General features: G+C 40.8%; 1 protein-coding gene across 1 annotated transcript in view; it reads left to right on the forward strand.

The window, feature by feature from the left end:
- The first annotated feature begins 2,369 nt into the window (after positions 1-2,369).
- DNAAF2 (dynein axonemal assembly factor 2) overlaps positions 2,370-20,761 on the forward strand; it is a 675,691-nt gene continuing 657,299 nt past the window's right edge. Inside the window, exon 1 of the mRNA XM_044074277.1 lies at positions 2,370-2,635. The gene's annotated coding sequence lies outside the window, so the exon portion shown is untranslated. The remainder of the gene's footprint in view (positions 2,636-20,761) is intronic.

The raw sequence follows: 20,761 nt of genomic DNA on the forward strand, positions 1-20,761 counted from the left end.
TAATGATCAGAGTTATACATTACTTTTATTTCAGAAATGCATGTAGATTCTCTAATTTTGTCAACTGCTCTAAGTTAACTGTGCTCATATTAAAATGGTGTCCCTCCTTTGACAGGTTCCCAGCTGTATTGTCTGGCAATTTTATATTTTTGCATCACATTTTTGGTCCGTTTTTCATAAAATTGCAGTTTTCTGGCAAATTAGTGGCAAATTGTTAAAGACTGAAGTTAGAAAATAATGCAGACATTTCAGTTTCAGATTTCATACCTTTCAGAAAATTCGTACTGATGCAAGACCTACTACTATTCTATTATTTTTCTAAGTTTATAAGAGCAATATTTAAAAAAAATGTCCTTATTTTTGGGCCTTTGCCTCAGTTTTATTTATGAGTTTGTTGCTGTAAGAGGTTGAGAGGTCTTGTGTGTGTGTGTGTGTGGTAGGTAGCATACCTCTCAACTGTCCACATTTTGCAGAATGTCCAGATTTTTGCCCCATATTTTTTGTCTGCTCCTCATAAATTTTGTGATTTATTAGAAAATCATTGAAGGCTGAAGTTGCTAAATAATGACAGACATTTGAGCTTCAGACTTCATGTCCTTTAGAAAAATTCAAACTAGCACAAATCCTGTTATTCTAGCAACTTTCTAAGTTCACGGGAACATTATTTAATATCTGTCCCTGTTTATTTTAGAATTTGTCCATATTTCTTGCACTAAGAGGTAGGTAGGGGTGTGTGTGTGAATGAAACATCCTAGTTAGTGGTAGCAGGTGGTTAGTAATTTACTCAAGCTCAAAACCTGTACCTTGGTTACAGAAAACAAAAGCATAAAGTCACTACCCCAACTACCATGCTGCATTTTTCAAAGAACTGACATTTCAGATTAATTTTCAATTCAGGGAACCGAGTTTGAGTGAATTTATATTAGATTACTGAAGAGGCATTACAGCGAATGCCTCTTCATCGACACTAAAAGAGCAAACCATGAATTACGATAAAGGCCGTAGCTTGGATGGGGAGGGGGGTAGCAGTTTGAGAGCTGTCAGTACAAATTTGAAAATCCTAGCTACACCCCTGATCCAGAGGCCCCAGTGATATTTGCAAATGAACCCTTTAGGACATCAAGTGTTTCAGCAATATGGCTTACTAGCGTCCATGATACAGTCAGGCTATGCAGGCCTGACTGTATCCACAAAGACTTAAGAGTTTCCCCCCTGTCTCACTTTGCGAGGGACAGTCCCTCTTTGGGCAGTTGTGGCCTGTGAAAAAATTAAAAAAAAAAATGGCAAATGTTCTGAGATTTTAGGCCAAAAATATTCCCAAGTTTTCTTTAATAGTTGTATAAAACAGTTGCATATGAAATAGCATAAGCAACTCAACAGCTACAAGAATAAGCTTTTATTCTGGCAAAAAAGTGAAGCTCTACCTTTTGTACTGGTCATGGGTATGTTTTCTCCTGCAAAATCTGACATTTCTCAAAAAAATGTCCCACTTTGGGCAATTGAAAAGATGACAACCCTACAAAGACTTATAAAGAAAAGGTAAAAAATCATGGACGTAAGCCATATTGCTAACACTTGATGTGCATATACCGCACGGGCCTCTAATACAGAAGGTTTAATGGATCACAATGTGAAAACTGTAGCTTGGCTAGTTTTTTTCTTGAAGTTCTTAAAAATAAAGCATGTGCTGGGTTTTACACAGGCCTTGCTATTGCGCACCCGGTGGAGGTAGTTGTGAAACAAAGCCCAACTAGGCATGCGGAAAGCAGACAGCATGAATAATTATCCAGTATTGCTGGCATGCAGAAAGCAGATACATAGGGAAAAAATTAGTAGATCGCACGCTGCTTATACTGACGGTGGGGTAATGTTGTAAAACAAAGCCCCTGGGTGATTATTCAAGCGAACAAACAAAACATCGGCGTGTTTATGTGCTGGGTCTTGGGCGGGCCTTGCTGCTGCGCATTCGGTGAAGTCGTTCCGGCTATTATCCTCTCGTCTTTCTATTCCCCTTTGAGTAAGGTACTAAGAGGCAAGACAAACAATTATCAGCCCTATGTAGTCATCTCAATAAGAATAATAATGCCGTATTGGTTTAAACGTAACTGACTTTTCTGAAGAAAAAAAGGTGTCTGAACTGAAACTGAGACAAACTAGAGGAATGTGAGCGCATGGAGGCGGATGTGATCCCAAAGGTTCTCACAAAGTTGAATTGACACTCGTTTACTTTTTCCAAAACCAAGCTATTGTAATAAGGCTAAATAAAGCTTACTCCATGTCAGCAAATAATATGAAAGGGTGAGACAAAAAAAAGGTGTTTAAGGGAGGGGGGCGGGTTGCAAAAAGAGAAAAATCAAGGAGAGGAGACGTTTTGTTGCCATGGAAACCGTAAACTTTACAGTTTGTAGCGTCGCAATTGCCTTCCATTTATGACCAGCGTAGATAAACTTTCAGGGAGTTCAGGACTGCAAACAGAGACGAATACACAGGCTTCTGTTTCTGTTATATGGTAAAATCATAATTTGTCTTCGAGTATTATAAAAGGAAGGTAGCATAAAGTGAGAGCTCAGCTTTTCGAATTTCAGATTTGTCTAAGTTCGGAATCACCGAAGAATATCGACGAACGTACTGAACGGTATGAAGGGTTTTAGCTTTAACGTTTCATTACATTTTGGGCATTTTTTTTCCTTGGCTGCGGCACTGTATGTACAGTGTAGTACTTTGTACCGACGGTCTTATGTTTTACGCTGTCTGCATTAATTGTGTACCTCTCAACTGTCCTTGAATTTGTCTCCAAAATGTAGCTCTGTCTCTCTTAATCCCTCCTAAAACTGGTGACTCTTGGAGGAAAGGTGTCGAATTATACTGAATAAATAATGACAGTAAGTGTTATAGATTTCTTTTATTTCACAAAATGTATAGCAATTAACAATCTTTTATTCTGCCAATGTCTCATGTTAATAGTATTAATATTTACAAATGTCATTGATTGTTCCTGATTCTGTTGAAATATGTCCCTGATTATTTGAGAGCTATGATTGTGATGGTCAAGAACGTCTGTCACTGTTTCTTCTTACTGTGAGCACGGTACATGCCTTTTTATTGATACATCCCACATAGTTCTCAAACAATCAGGGACAAAATCTTCAGTAAAACTAGTGACACTTAAAATATTAGTACTGTTAACTTGAGACACTGACAGCATAGAAGAACGTAAAGTAAAATGTATTTTCTGAAGTAAAAGAAGTCTATGAATACACTGAAGGGGCTATAAGAGATCTGGGCACCCAGGTTGACAGCCACCTCACCTTCGACCACCACATTGCCACTGTGGTCAGAAAGTCCTTCTACGTGGCACAACTTATAACCAAAGGTTTCACATCCAGGAAGAAAAAAGTCATCCTTCATTAGACCAATCATTGAATATAACCCCATTTGGTATGTACCTGACTAGACACCTACAGCAGCTGGAGAGGCCACAAAAAGTACCTCACACAAAGGATCATAGGCCTTAAACACATGTCCTATATGGACAGACTCAAGAAACGTTAGCTGTTTTCAGTCTCTTATCGTCTACTTAGAGGTGATCTCTGCTTGACTTACAAAGCCATGACTGACCCAGCCATACTTGAAATGTTACACCTAAAGAAATCCCAATCCCCGGCACCACACATTCCAGAGATCACAGCCTCATTACCACAATTAGCAGAACATGCTGGAGGGATATGTTCATCTCCCAAAGACAGCCCATACTCTGGAATAAGCTTCCCATTCATGTCAAGCAGAGAGTGGATGGGTAACAGAAAGTTCACTCCAGGGATCATTCCAGTTGCCTTACTGGATAGGGGCACTGTGAACTAACATCGGGTGGCACAGTGCCTGGACAATTTTTTTGGGCTAGGATTGTAAAGGCTCCAGGGCCATTAACTTAGTACATACCTATGAACTAAGTGTAATACATAATCTTTTCTCCAAATGTCACCAGTTTTAGGAGGGACTGAGAGGGACAGGGGTAAAAACTGGGTCAAAATCAGGGACAGTTGAGAGGTATGCTTTCCAATATGAATGTATCCCAAAGCAATAAGATTCCCAAACTAACAGGATATTTGTGCCCACCCACAAACACAGCCCACTTCTTAAGGGGCAAGGTTGGGGAGTTTTCAGCTGCTAGTATACTTATAAAGAGTGTGAAATTTTTTTCCGAGAGTCTAAAAATATTATTAGTTTGAATTAAATAAATAAATTGCAGATATGATTGAAGTATCCTTAATACATGAACTTAAACTTGTATTAATTTGAAATATATACAACCTATCAAGAGGCAAGCCAGTCAGTGATTAACAACTGCCCCATTACCATATAGTGTATTGACACCAAGTTTATAGCATAGTCCAATATTAATGAATAATTATTAGTAATAAGATATTTATTAGAGCACAATTTCTTGTTTGAATTTCATTTAAACTTTACTGTTGTCCTGGGTACAGCTCTGAACGTGCTGGACCAATTTCAGGTTCAGCCCAGGGATGCAAGAAACATTAAATAACATATAGAATGTAGTATCAGAGTAATAGCTGGAGTGTAAAAACAAAGCTCATGCCATGGTTCAGCATTGGTAGCACTCACCAAATTAACCAAGGACAAAAGTTAAGTCACTTCTCTTTTTGGCCAGCAAAATCTCACCCTCCCCATCAGGTATACTGAGTGTTTCTCTTCGTACTCAGTGGAAATCCTGTAACTAACAATGATATGGTGGGAGGCTTTGCCAACGGGCAGGCTGGACATGGAGTAGCTCAGTTTCCATGTTTTTCTTTTTCTATGTAGCTTGGAGGCTGGTGGGCCTGGTGAGCAGAAGTGTGTCTGACTTTATCTTTCTGTGTTTGTCTTAGCCGGATAGTATCTTTTCACCAAGTACAGAGGTCATTTTCTAGAAGCTGGTATAACTCCATTCTTAGCTTCCTCCTTAGCCATCCAGTATTCCTTCGTGGCCTAGTCTTTCTTTTCCATGTCCCTCTTTGTCCTGCACTCCTCCTTTCTTTTGATGACTTCTGTGACTTCCTCAGTAACCTTTCTTTAAGTACCTTATTTCTATAGCTTGCTTGGCCACATATCTGTTCTGTAGTCATCCCACATGCTGTTTGGAGGTGCTGCCATTCTTCTTCGACTAAGTCTGTTTCCTCCTCTATTTGTCTTGGGGTACATGAGCGCTGAGTACAGAGGTCATTTTCTAGAAGCTGGTATAACTCCATTCTTAGCTTCCTCCTTAGCCATCCAGTATTCCTTCCTGGCCTAGTCTTTCTTTTCCATGTCCCTCTTTGTCCTGCACTCCTCCTTTCTTTTGATGACTTCTGTGACTTCCTCAGTAACCTTTCTTTAAGTACCTTATTTCTATAGCTTGCTTGGCCACATATCTGTTCTGTAGTCATCCCACATGCTGTTTGGAGGTGCTGCCATTCTTCTTCGACTAAGTCTGTTTCCTCCTCTATTTGTCTTGGGGTACATGAGCGCTGAGGACTTTCTTGTTCATTCTCCCTTTTTAATTGTCTTTCATTTATGGGTGAGTTTCAGATGGAAACATTCAGCATGATTTGGGGGAAAGACCCCCAGAGAAGCACAAGTAGATAATGCATTGGCCAGAGATAATGCATTGGCCGGAGGTCAGGATCGAACCTTGTGCATGGGAGGCGAATACCTTAACCGCTTCGCTATCTGGTCTCTCTCCCTCTCAGGGCAAAAAAAATATATACCTTCAATTTGTAAAGCTCCTGCCAGTGGTGAGAATCAAACCTTGCACCTTATGATTGAAAGGCAAACACCTTAACCACTGCACCATTTGTCTTTTCAAATGGAAGCCACTTTAAAAAAAGGGGGTTTCAGCTTCATGATTCTCCTTGCATATCAGTCTAGTCAGACTTATGGGTCATTAGTTTCCAGGATCTATTGATGGCCCACCTCTGTGCAAAGGGATGACTGTTGCTGTCCTCCACTCTACTGGAGCAAAGCCTGCCTAGAGACTCTTGTTAAATAGAGAACTGAATTGGTGTGCTAGGTCATGCTTCAGCTATGTACTAGGCACCCTGGGATTCCATAAGAGTTCATAGATGCTGTGTCTCTAGCTTTAAAGAGTGCAGTGACGACTTCTTTTGTGATAGCAGGCAATGGAATCATAGGAGGAATTCATCAGAAGTGACCGGAGGTGATAAACGGGTGAAATTTTCATTGAATGTAAAGGCCAGCAAGTTTACAATGTCTTCTGCTTGAATATAAGCACTGTCTTCTTCAGCCAACTCAGCACATTTGTGAGTGTTTCCCTTAAGATTTCTAACCTAACTAAAAAGACTTTACAGTTATCCTTTGCATAGAAGGCTATTTTAGTCTCCTATTAAGCTTTTGCAGATTTGACTAGTTTCCGGATTTGTCTGTTGATACTAATGTGGGATTTTTTTTTCCGTTGAGCATTCTCCTGCTTAGTTTCAGACAGAAATGTCTGCCTTCTGCTGTATTGTGTGTTTATGACTGAGATCCTGTTAAATTGGCTATCTTTCCTGTGTTGGGCTGAATGCCCTCCCTGTCCCTTCAGGTATACTGAGTGTTTCTCTTCGTACTCAGTGGAAATCCTGTAACTAACAATGATATGGTGGGAGGCTTTGCCAACAGGCAGGCTGGACATGGAGTAGCTCAGTTTCCATGTTTTTCTTTTTCTATGTAGCTTGGAGGCTGGTGGGCCTGGTGAGCAGAAGTGTGTCTGACTTTATCTTTCTGTGTTTGTCTTAGCCGGATAGTATCTTTTCACCAAGTACAGAGGTCATTTTCTAGAAGCTGGTATAACTCCATTCTTAGCTTCCTCCTTAGCCATCCAGTATTCCTTCCTGGCCTAGTCTTTCTTTTCCATGCCCCTCTTTGTCCTGCACTCCTCCTTTCTTTTGATGACTTCTGTGACTTCCTCAGTAACCTTTCTTTAAGTACCTTATTTCTATAGCTTGCTTGGCCACATATCTGTTCTGTAGTCATCCCACATGCTGTTTGGAGGTGCTGCCATTCTTCTTCGACTAAGTCTGTTTCCTCCTCTATTTGTCTTGGGGTACATGAGCGCTGAGTACAGAGGTCATTTTCTAGAAGCTGGTATAACTCCATTCTTAGCTTCCTCCTTAGCCATCCAGTATTCCTTCCTGGCCTAGTCTTTCTTTTCCATGTCCCTCTTTGTCCTGCACTCCTCCTTTCTTTTGATGACTTCTGTGACTTCCTCAGTAACCTTTCTTTAAGTACCTTATTTCTATAGCTTGCTTGGCCACATATCTGTTCTGTAGTCATCCCACATGCTGTTTGGAGGTGCTGCCATTCTTCTTCGACTAAGTCTGTTTCCTCCTCTATTTGTCTTGGGGTACATGAGCGCTGAGTACAGAGGTCATTTTCTAGAAGCTGGTATAACTCCATTCTTAGCTTCCTCCTTAGCCATCCAGTATTCCTTCCTGGCCTAGTCTTTCTTTTCCATGTCCCTCTTTGTCCTGCACTCCTCCTTTCTTTTGATGACTTCTGTGACGTCATCAGTAACCTTTCTTTAAGTACCTTATTTCTATAGCTTGCTTGGCCACATATCTGTTCTGTAGTCATCAAACCAGCCAGAGCAGCTATAGGCAAAGGTGTCCTTCTGGCCCAGTTTGAATATAGACTATCATTTTAATAGCCATGTCCCCTTAGAAAAATGCCTACACACTACAGAATATCAAAAACAAAATCAATCACTTAATTACTAACAAGCAGTGCAGAGTGGCTCTGCTGTTAGGCTCTTTCATCTTCTGCTAGGCTCTTTCATCTTCAGACTTCTCTAACCTAACTCATTCTCATTGGTAACTTCCAAGCTTTATACAAAATACTCGCACATTAAAGTCTCAGATGCATCTCCCAAACAATCCTATACTCTAACCCCCACAAACTTACACTGCACCAATTACCCTCTCTCCATCCTTGCTCTTAAATATGGGAATCTTTCTCCAACCATTTAAATGAACTACAGTCCCTCTTCCGCCTTCAGAGCTGAATATGGAAAATTCCACACCAAGTCAAAATGTACCTGCCATGCAGCAAGCTACATCACATAAAGGCCTCTCAACCTCTAGCCTTTCTCTTGCTCAAATACTATCACATCTTAACTCCAGCACTATCCCCTGCCCTGATTCTCACTACCCCACATCATTTCCCCCTTGATATAAACTTGAAATGATATGTGAATTGTGAATATGCAATTATCTCATAATTGTTGCTACATCTGTTAATTGCTACTGCACCAGTTTTGTTGTATATAGTTACTTTCTACTTTGTTTTGATATGTGGAGCTTACTGCCTCTCTGTTCTCTTTTTTTCCTTATTTTTTGTGATTATTTCACCTGGGCAGTGTCTGCAAGTCATCATTTGTGATACGTGTACCACCTTGGTAAACAAATGTGAAATAAAAATAAAAAATAATCTGTAAAACATTTATTTGCAGATGATGTCACTTACTGTAAAGAGAAACATGGCACTAGTCAATGTGAAAAAAACTTGCTTTATATTAATACGCATCAGTTAAAAGAACTTTTAGTATATAAATGTGTTTGTGTATTTGTTTTTATGTCAGATTCTAAGTTTATGTGTACTGTAGTCAGTGATGTAATTCAGTACTAGTGCATTATTTATTTACATATGACTAAAGAAGCAACAAAGCTGGATTTATAAACCCAACAGCAGATGTCACTAATAGACATGCATATAGCTAACAGTTGCCAAAGAAATAAATATATAGTTGTTAAGCACTAATTACTAAAATGATGCAGTCATAAATATGTAATGTTGTATCCTTCATTTGTTTATTCACTGGTTGGCTGTACTTATACAGGGAACATTTTCAGACAACACACTGACTAAACTGCATTGGACAAATGGTCATATAATCCCATTTGTGGCATTCAAATCCACACCACTGGCACCAATTTGTATATCATAGTATGGCCTTTAAATATATACCATTGACACCAATTGTTATGTCAGGGACAGGGGTTTTGATCTCATGTGCAGCACTGTTCCTGCCAAATAATGAGCAAGGGGTGGTTGGCCTTAAGAATGTATGGTAATGGCACTATACTGCCTCAGATAATATGCCTGCCATACCCAAAAGAGCTTTGTAATGACCACTTGCAGAGCAAAGTTACAATCATTGCCTTCATGGGATCTTACCTGCTTTATATCCTGCCCCAATGCCTTCTTCTGTTTTCATACAACAGTAATGTGTGTGTGTGTGTGTGTGTGTGTGTGTGTGTGTGTGTGTGTGTGTGTGTGTGTGTGTGTGTGTGTGTGTGTAGTGTTTTAGGAGGGGTTAATGATATGTCTTCAATACCACCACCTTCCTTGCCTTAACAGTAGCATGCTTCCACCAAACAGACCAGTCTGGTACACCAAGAACATAATTATTGTTTATTTTTAAAATGAGCCATTAAATAGTTCTAGGTAGCAATAGCTTTAAGCTGTCACGTATCCAGAGGTGGATGCCAATAGTTGACACTCACCAAGTCTGCACATACACATATCTGTCACAAGCTTCTTAAATCAAGTTAATAAAACTAGTCACTTGAAATAAAATTAAGCAGTATAGTTTATTAAATTAAATATACAAGTAGCCGTTCACGCGCAATGAAATGCAAAATGTGTTTTTTAAAAGACAAATAGCATATGAAATAACTATCAAAAGCTTTTCTGATCCTAGCTGATCCTAGCCTATCAGTAAAAAATGACTTTACTAAATTCTATCTTTCACTGACTTGTAAGTCCAAACAACAACTGCAGAATCTCACAGGCACTGAATTCTAGGAATACCCTTCTGTCCCAGAACTATATGCCGCTGTGCGTACTTCAAAACCAAAGCAAAAACTGAACAGTTGATCTATCTGCTTAAAGGATTCCCAGTTTCTGTAGTCCCTGTTTATAATTCTGAATGCAGTGTTTCCTGTTTCCATAGCTATGTAACTTTAAAAAGAAACTGTAATCCAAAGAAGGTAATGCATCCCTTGACTTGGAGTAATATCTTAGGAAGCATTTGGCTTTAGATACTAAAAATACATGCACATTTTGAGAAGCCAGTTTCACTGTTTAATGGCTCTACTGCAATTCCAGTGAAAGCCCTTAAATAGATTCTGTACAGTCTGTATGTTTCCGACTTCCGCGGTGGTGCATCGGTAGCATTGTTGGCTCACAGCAAGAGGTTCTCCCGTTCGATTCTCGGCTGGAGTGCGGAGAGTAAACTTCAGTGTGGAGTCTGCATGTCCTCCCCGCAGTTGGGTGGGCGTTCGAAAGACGTGTAAATGGGCGTGCCTTCGTTGAAGGTTGAACGTCAAGCTGGCACCTCGGCATTCGTGAAAATCTACTGCCAATCATTAGCAGACTGGAGTTCTGCTGTGGCGACCCCTAACCGGGAAAAGCCGAAAGACAACAACAACAACAGTCTATGTTTCCATTCTATAAAAATTTTATATGTAGCAAGATGTACTGAAAGCAGTAACTACAGCTGTGTGAGAAATAATTACATTTAATTCAGTAACTACAGCTATATGAGAAGTAATTACATTTAATTCAGCTTAAGGCAGCTTTTTTTTGTAAGTTTTACTGGTACTTTTCCGTTATCGGGGCAGCAGCACTCTTAATGACTGCTGAGAATGTTAGCATGCACTAGCAATAACAAGAAGCCTTAGGGGAGTTTCACGATAGGAGAGGATCACTCTTGACAATGGATCATTCCATTCATTTCAAGAGAAAATTTGAAATGTAATAGCTGTATGATAAGTTCTTGTTACAGGGAACAGTAATGCAGGATTGTTTAGCCAAGTGTGCTACTTTTACACCAGATGGTTTTAAGGCATTTTTTTGAATGTCAGACATTTAAAAGATGAATTTGTTTCACAGTCGTATTTTTGTGTGTGTGTGTGGTAAGTGGGAGATGTAGATTGAAACTGCTTCCCTGGAGTGCTTATGAAGGACAGTTAGTAACCATCCCGCTAATGATATGAGTAATTACTTCAACTGGTTTGCCAGCTAATTTGGAAACACCTGTCGTGCACCTAGTTCTGTGTGAATTTTCATAGTCCTTCAACAGCCAGTGGTGTGCGAGTTTGAATAAAAGTTCAACATTTTGTAAAGTTGGGTTTGCATATTTAGCGTTGAAAGTTCAGGATCCCCTATGCATTGGTTTGGAAAATAAAGGTTGCGCCTGTTTATTGTCAGAATAACTGTGTGTGTGTGTTTTCATGTTCTGGGGTGGTAGGCTGTAATCTTATAAAGGAATGTTTCTGGGAGAAAGTAGATGTATTGTGGAGAAGGCAAAGTGATATGGACATATAAACTTCTGAGTAAAAAAGGGTCTGTTAGTGATACATGAGAACCCCTTACCCGAAAGTTAGTTCATAAAGTTACAAATAATTTTTTTCCTGCCGTACGTTTCTGAAGTTGGCAAATGCACATGCATAGATGTTATATAGGCATACCTCTCAACTATTCTGAATTTCACAGAAATGTCTTTTTTGCCTGATAGTGTTGGTCTTTTCCTTATAAAATGTGTATTTTTCTGGTAAACCATTTATGACTATGATTATATAAAAAAATTTAGGCCGCGGTGGTGCAGCGGTTAGCGTTGTCGCCTCACAGCAAGAGGTTCTACCATTCGATTCTTGGCTGGAGCACCTTCTGTGTGGAGTCTGCATGTTCTCCCCATGCAGGTAGATGTGTGCGTGAATGGATGTGCCTTCTTTGAAGGTTGGGCATCGGGCTGGGAACTCGGCACTGTAAAAATCCACTGCCAATCATTAGCGGACAGGAAGTTCCACTGTGGCGACCCCTAACCAGGAAAAGCCGAAAGACTTTTTATTGTATAAAAAATTTTATAAAGTCTAGGAAATCAGAAATAACAGTAACCGAAAGCAGCGCACATTAGAACTGCTCCCCCGGTAATGGAAAAGTACCGCTTTACTTTAAGACTGTTTCAAGTTCCACTTAGACTTTCATAATGTGAACAAGAATACAGTGCATTTAATGAAGAATAGTAAGCAGTATGTACATAAAGTAATGGGTGAATATTAGTACAGCCAAACACTGTGCATCCAACTCCAGAATTCATACAGCTATACAGGTAATACTGTACTGTATCATAAGCATACATGATTCTGTAAAATGGGTGTCGAACTTTGTGTATCTAATTAAATGTGTAGTATGGTGGTGCATCTTATGTTCTCACTGATCACTTGCCTAGTACTGTTCCCATGTTCCTGTGATTTACTGGTATCTTTGTTTTATATAGTGATGGCTTTATATAATTGACAATCCATATCAGATGTGACTATAGCCTGCATTACAAATGCCCAACAATTGGTTGCTGTTATACAACTTCTGTACTGTAGTTCCTTTTAAGCCCCATTTTCAGATTGTTGACGCTGGTGTTTTTCTATAAAATTAATTTAATTTAAAACAATTTATATGTGAATCATTTATGTCAGAAGTATCCCCAGATGACTTGGCCATCCTGCAGAAAGGTTTGCCTCGAGTAAATAACGTGCTAAAGTCATGGACTGAAACTAAATGCCAAAAAAAGGCATTATTGTATCCTTTGGTAACTCATCTACTCTCGGGAACTGACACATTGTTAATACACCCCTAAAAGTTGAACCAGTTATTCGAGATTTGGGAACTTATGTGGACAGTGACCTAACTTTTGACCAACATGTGTCAATTGTTGTAAGAAAGTTCTTCTGTATTGCAGAGCTCATAAAAAAAGGGATTGTGTGTAGATCTGGGGATGTCATTGTCCCCCTTTACTTAGCGCTCATTAGGCCAATCATTGATGATAATGCTCCATTTGGCATGTATCTGTCGAGACACATGCAACAGCTGGAATGTCCACAGAGATACTGTACTAAAAGGATACAGGGCCTAAACAATATGTCCTACATGGACCAACTCAAAACCCTATCACTAGACTTGGTATCCTACAGACTGCTAAGAGGTGACCTGTGTCTGACATTCAAGGCATCCTTCGACCCATTTTGAGTTTGTCTAGGGATTTAAACCTTTTCTTCAACATCAACAGAATAGTTTGGAGGGACAGATATATCTCACAGAGGATACCGCTACTGTGGAACAGACTACCTGTCCAAATAAAACAAAGTTCATTCCTTTCCATATTCAAGCACAACTTAGATCTATGGATGGGAAACAGAAAATGTACCTCAGGACTTCCCCCTGCTCTACTAATGGACAGAGGCAGCTCCTTAATGCTTTGTCTCATGCTTGGGTCCTCTCAAATTATCTATGGTATGATCGCAGTAATTCTTATTAGGGATAATATATAATTATCGACAGTGGGATGGGTAAGGCCAATCTATAACCAAATGGGATAGATTATTTTGAGCAAAAAGGAAAAAAAATGGCTAGGCTTAAAATGGCCTACAGGGGCAGCTAGCCTAGTACTTACCTATGTAAAAGTTTTATATCAAATAAAATAATGAATATTTTTATATTTTAGGTGGTTTAGCATCTGCAGTTTGTTTATAGACATTTTTTTCATAGTTATGTGTTTGTTATTTATGTGGAAGAGTCAAAGGTGCTAGTCGGGGACACTTTTTAAACATAGTTATTAATCACTTAGAACACTGGCAGACTGAGAATGGTATGTATTAGCATGTCTTTTTGAAGAGCAAGATATGTATAATTGTATTGCCCGAGGTTTAGTGTTTGTAATTATTGGTTTATCATATACTTATAGGAAGGTGTCGCTCTCCTATCTTGGACACAGTAGAAGAGTCTTCATGGGTTCTGTTCAAGCAACTTTATTTTATACAAACACATCTTAATAGATTTTAACCCAAGTAACTTATATACAAACTAACTGCTGGATTCATACATGCTCACTCTCTGGCTACACTCTCAAAATGGCAGTAGAAATGTCACGTGCTCAGTCTTTGTACATGCACGTTATGTCTTTGACATGCTTCTTAAAGATACAGTGCACACAATACGTGCACTCTGATCTACGGAAGGTATTCAGAAGCATTTGCTTTGCCACAGTGCAGTAGTAAATATCGGGGATCATGTAGTACAGTATGGCTTGATACTGATTTGGTGTGTAATAGAACCTGCTTAGTGACAGTTTTCTGAGAAAAAGACTGCATACTAAATTTCAGCAGCCACATTTCTGACAGTAGTCATAGTACTTAACAGTAGTGATGTGATAGTTCTGGTGTAGAAAATGTGGTTCAAATAGGTCAGCTTCCATGGCCATACTATCAGTCGATCCCAGTCATGCTCTACTGTATAGCAGCATTTAGAAAAAAATGACAGTATTACATTTGTGGTCAAAACTGATCATAATAGCATTCCATTTATGGTATAAACTACAGTTTAAAAGAAAAAAAAAAGTATTTTTCGGCAAAGAAACCTGAATGCTGTTGTGCTTCATGCATGGTATAAACCGTAGCAACTGCTTGTTACAAATGTGTTCTGTTTTTTTGCTCTTTCAAGTTTGGAGAAGAGCATTTCAGGGAGGGGGGAGTAAGATCAGGGGACTGCACTAGATGTAAAAATTGCTAGCTACATTTCTAGTGTGGCAGCACCATGAGCAGTCAAGTGACTGAGATGACAAAAACAGTAAGGTTGCTTGCCTGAGGCTATATACATTCACTCACGCAACAAAGCACCTCATAATGGCAGCTTGGGCATATGAGCAGCCTAGAAAGGGCAACACAGTAAAGTGCCATCTCAGTTCATTATGTAAATGAGGTAGAAAGAAGGTGGGTAATAAAGGAGGAAAAGAGGAAATAGCAAACAGAAGAACATATTTACACACACACACACACACACACACACGCGCGCGCGCAACGATAATCATAAGATAAGATATGACAGGTCAGGAGGAAAGAAGAGCATTTATTTGAGGACAGGGGTACTCGTTTTATATTTCTGAAAAAGGGTAAATGGGTAAACTATCAAGAAGCTTGTGTAGGAAGGATAGAGGGAGAAGAGAGGATCTCTGTCATTAGAATGAACCCATTTACACTGATAAACATTTCACCTACTGAAGATAACTGAAACCTGTCAAACACCCTACAGTCCCAAGTGCCTTGCCTCCATCTACCCCAACCCTCCCAATTACATACCACTTCCACTGCCTGATTTTACTAAACTACATGGATATCCCAGAACCCCAACTTTAACCCTGAAACTCCCCTCATACTACCTAAACCTGAACTCCTTGATCACTCCCTAATCCTGACACTCCTGTCTAGCTTCTTAACCCTAAATTTCCTGATCACTAACTCCCAATGCACACACCCACTCCAAAAGCCTAAATCCCCCTACTATTCCCTGACACTAAGCATAAATTTCCCAGTTAGCCATGTAAGTGACACACACATACCCATTTATTTACAGTTAACTGCTAGGACTACCTTGTTGAACTTTGTTTGATCACCAGCAAAGCAGCTTTCAAACTAAAAAAGTATGATAAAATGCTGCACAACCTACTTTCAGTGGAACTGGACTCAGAAAAAATGAATGCAACACAAGTAGGGGGTTTGGCTGAGGTAAACAAATCTATAACACAGGCATAAAAAGGTAGGGGCAGTATAAAAACAAAAGAAGGTGGAAGCAAGGACAGAACTTGACTAGGCTTATAAGAGCCCTAGAGCCATTAGCCTAGTAAATGCCTGTGATGTGAACAACAATAGAGAGAACCAGACATACATAGAGATGATGACTGATGATCGGGAAATTCAGACTACAGAAGGTATGGGAAATGACATGAGGAAGGGGAGCACAAGGATGGCGGCTAAGGCAGGGTACAGTGGGCCCCTCTGACCAGCCCAGAGGAGTGCCCACCCAGACATCAGTCACCTCCATGGCTCATGTCATGGAGAGGCTATGCTTTTGATGGTCTGATGTTTTGGACCGGCAGGTCACACTAATCTACTAGCCTTGTCAGGAAGCACTCAGTGATACCAGTGTGGGTTTCTGACTGTCAGTGCACCTTAAGCCAGTGCTTTTCTTTGTGCAGGTCCCAAGCATGGATAAATGGGGAGGGTTGCGTCAGGAAGGGCATCCAGCATAAAATTTTGCCAAATCATACATGCAGACAACAGTACAGAAATACATACCGGATCGGTCGAGGTCCAGGTTAACAACGACCTCCACCAGTACTGTTGGTCAACAGGGTGCTGGTGGAAATTGGGCTACTGTTGGCTGAAGGAGGAGAAGAGGGGGAAAGCATGCCCGAAGGCAGGTAAAGGCTAGGACTGTGATAGTGAGGGCCGGAACTTTGATTGTTGGCAGTATGACTGATATAGGTAGAGAGCTAGCTGATATGATGGACCGAAGGAAGGTTGATATATTGTGTGTGCAAGAGACCAGATGGAAGGGGAGCAAGGCTAGGAGTATCGGAAGCGGTTTCAAATGATTTTATCATGGTGTGGATGGGAGGAGAAGTGGCGTAGGCATTATCCTGAAGGAACAGTATGCTAAGAGTGTTTTGAAGGTGAAAAGAGTGTCGGATAGAGTGATGTTTATGAAGCTGGAAATTGATGGTGTAATGATGAATGCTGTTAGTGCATATGCTCCACAAGTTGGATGTGCGATGGATGAGAAAGAAAACTTTTGGAGTGAGTTGGATGAAGTGGTGATGACTGTACCTAAGGGTGAGAGACTGGTGATTGGAGCAGATTTCAATGGGCATGTTGATGAAGGGAACAGAGGGGAAGAGGAAGTGATGGGTAGGTATGGTGTTAAGCAAAGGAATGCAGAAGGTCAGATGGTAGTGGATTTTGCGAAAAGGATGGACATGGCTGTGATGAATACATGTTTTAACAAGAGGGAAGAACGTAGGGTGACATACAAGAGTCGAGGAAGATGCACACAGGTGGATTATATCTTATGTAGCAGGGCCAATCTGAAGGAGATTGGAGACTGTAAAGTGGTGGCAGGGGAAAGAATAGTTAGGCAGCATAGGATGGTGGTTTGTAGGATGACATTGGTGACCAAGAAGAGGAGGATGATTGTGAGGGCAGCACCAAGGATCAAATGGTGGAAATTGAAAAATGGTAATTGTGAGGTGATGTTTAGGGAAGAGTTAAGACAGGCAGTGGGTGACGGTGAAGAGTTACCAAATAGCTGGGTAACTACAGCAGAGCTAGTAAGAGAGATAGCTAGAAAGGTGCTTGGTGTGACATCTGGAAAGAAGAAGGATGACAAGGAGACCTGGTGGTGGAACGAAGAAGTACAGGAGAGTATACAGAGAAAGAGGTTGGCGAAGAAGAAGTGGGATTGTCAAAGAGATGAAGAAAGTAGACAAGAGTATAAGGAGATGAGGTGCATGGCGAAGGCTAAGGATAAGGCATATATAGAGTTGCATAAAAGGTTGGACACTAAGGAGGGAGAAAAGGACCTGTACCGATTGGCTAGACAGAGGGACCGAGCTAGTAAAGATGTGCAACAGGTAAGGGTGATAAAGGATAATGAGGGAAACGTACTCACAAGTGAGGAGAGTGTGTTGAGCAGATGGAAAGAGTACTTTGAGGGGTTGATGAATGAAAAGAATGAGAGGGAGAGAAGGTTGGATGATGTGCGGATAGTGAATCCTGAAGTGCAGTGGATTAGCAAGGAGGAAGTAAGGATAGCTATGAAGAGGATGAAGAACGGAAAGGCTGTTGGTCCAGATGACATACCTGTGGAAGCATGAGGTGTTTAGGTGAAATAGCAGTGGAGTTTTTAACTGGATTGTTTAATGAAATCTTGGAAAGCGAGAGGATGCCTGAGGAATGGAGAAAAAGTGTTTTGGTACCGATTTTTAAGAATAAGGGTGATGTGCAGAGCTGTAGTAACTACAGAGGGATTACACTGATCAGTCACAGCATGAAGTTATGGGAAAGAGTAGTGGAAGCTAGGTTAAGAAGGGAGGTGATGATTAGTGATCAGCAGTATGGTTTCATGCCAGGAAAGAGCACTACAGATGTGATGTTTGCTCTGAAAGTGTTGATGGAGAAGTACAGAGAATGTCAGAAGGAGTTGCATTGTGTCTTTGTGGATTTAGAGAAAGCATATGACATGGTGCCTAGAGAGGAGTTGTGGTATTGTATGAGGAAGCTGGGAGTGTCAGAGAAGTATGTAAGAGTGGTACAGGATATGTACGAGGGTAGTGTGACATCAGTGAGGTCTGCGGTGGGAGTGACGGATGCGTTTGAGGTGGGATTACATCAGGGATCAGCTCTGAGCCCTTTCTTATTTGCAATGGTGATGGACAGGTTGACAGACGAGATCAGACAGGAGTCCCCGTGGGCTATGATGTTTGCAGAAGACATTGTGATCTGTAGTGAGAGTAGGGGACAGGTGGAGGAGACCCTGGAGATGTGGAGATATGCTCTAGAGAGAAGAGGAATGAAGGTCAGCAGGACTAAGACAGAATATATGCATGTGAATGAGAGGGAGGATAGAGGAATGGCGAGGATGCAGGGAGTAGAGGTGGCAAAGATGGATGAGTTTAAGTACTTGGGATCAACAGTTCAGAGTAATGGTGAGTGTGGAAGAGAGGTGAAGAAGAGAGTACATGCAGGATGGAGTGGGTGGAGAAGAGTGTCAGGAGTGATTTGTGACAGACGAGTACCGGTAAGAGTGAAAGGGAAGGTCTACAAGAGGGTAGTGTTATATGGGTTGGAGACAGTGACATTGACAAAAAGGCAGGAGTCAGAGCTTGATGTGGCAGAGCTAAAGATGTTAAGATTTGCACTGGGTGTGACAAGGATGGACAGGATTAGGAATAAGTATATTAGAGGGTCAGCCCAGGTTGGAAGGTTTGGAGACAAAGCCAGAGAGGCAAGATTACATTGGTTTGGACATGTGCTGAGGAGGGATGCAGAGTATATTGGGAAAAAGATGCTAAGGATGAAGCTGCCAGGTAACAGGAAAAGAGGGAGGCCTAAGATAAGGTTTATGGATGTGGTGAGAGAGGACATGCAGGTGGTTGGTGTGACAGAGCAAAATGCAGAGGACAGGAAGAAATGGAAACAGTTGATCTGCTGTGGCGACCCCTAAAGGGAGCAGCCGAAAGAAGAAGAAGAAGTGCACCTTAGACACAACCAACCATCACACTTCATGTTTTATGACCAAGAGAGACCACTTCTTGGCCACTCTTAGAAGAGGATCATCTGCCCTCTCCTTATGAGGTGGCCATAGAGGTATCTAGATTGCCTTCAGCAGAGTGACTGCCATGCTTCTGGTGACTGCTGGTAACCCAGTACCAGATGCATAAGCTGGAAGAGACTCGGGTTCCTGCTGCAACTCCACAATCTGCTCTATAGCTGTACCTGTAAAAGGACAAGTGAAAATAAAATGGAAAATAAAAAACTCATTAGTACATGTGCATGTTATAAATAGTACTAAATTGCACAGTACAGTCTGATCGCTCTCCTGAGACAGACCTTTCAGCTGAATACGGTCTCCTCGTTGCTGTATAAAAAGAATGATAATTCAGTAACTGCAAATCTGTCAAAAGAGGGCAAAGAGACAGACAATAGCAAAAAAGTTCTTACTGTAAAAAGTTCACAGAGTCTTTCTAATCTCTGCCACCCACTGGAGATGCAGAGTGGGGTTGCACCACCATAGGTCACTATAGCAATGTCTGAACTGCTTATCAGAGTGGGTGATACCAGTGACATCACTCTTTGCTCTGGTAAGCCAATGCCAGACATCCATACAATATAATGGGCCATCAAAATGACCCATTTGGTGTTCCTTATAATACCTGCACAGCACATAAAGAAACATCATTTGTCCCCTGTCTGGACTAGGCAGGAGCCCTGCTGAAACCAGCACCTAAAGTGGCCATGTCTACTCTACTAGTTTTTACAAGCAGCAAAATGGTAGCCCAATGCATACAGCTAGGTTTGGACATCATATGATGCACATTATTGAGCAGCAGTAGTGTATTAATGAATGTATCACTAGTGTAGAGTTGCAGCAGTATGGGCTTCATAGGCTTTGTGCATGAAAATAGTGTGCACATGTCCTATTATCACTAAGGCAGGAAGGAGAAAAGCATGCTAGTGTTACTGGGTGTGATAGCTCACCATGCTTTGGCAATGATTCAGAGACAGTCTTGCTAAGTACCTCATTCTCATAATTGCCATGCTATGAGGCCTGCTTTAGCACAATATAAAGTGGGCCATATTACAGGAGACCTCATTAAGACAAGCAAATCGGGAATAGCAATTCAGTGGAGATGACATTGAACTTTGTTAGGCATAGTGAAAGAAGAGAAGATGTCTGGTAAGGTACTTCTTGCATTGCAATCAGCAAGACTGTAGATAGAGTTGAGTAAAGGGATCAGCCTTCCTGTGTGTAGAATGCTAGGGTACGTGACTGGCAGATGCCGATAAGTTTTTAGTGTATTACCAGCATTCAGAACTGAATGCCACTACTGCATTTGTGGTCAGGGCTAAAGCTCTTTAACATTCATGTTGGCTATAAACTGTAGGAAGCTGCTTTCTGGAAATGTAGCAAGTGGTTTGCTACAGTTTAAAAAGAAAAAAAGCAATAGATTTTTTCATGTGAGATATGAGAGGAATTTACCAATAAATTACTAAATAAACAAAGATGAGGAAGGGGTGCCAGATCAGGAATGGCACAAGACCCCAGAGTTGCTAGCTATGGCTCTGGTAATGAGCACCCATGGTAAATGTCACGATAGCAAAAATTAGGATGAGGT

Source organism: Protopterus annectens, chromosome 6.part0 (assembly GCF_019279795.1).
Source record: "Protopterus annectens isolate FY-2018-M chromosome 6.part0, PAN1.0, whole genome shotgun sequence".
Lineage (NCBI taxonomy): Eukaryota > Metazoa > Chordata > Ceratodontiformes > Protopteridae > Protopterus > Protopterus annectens.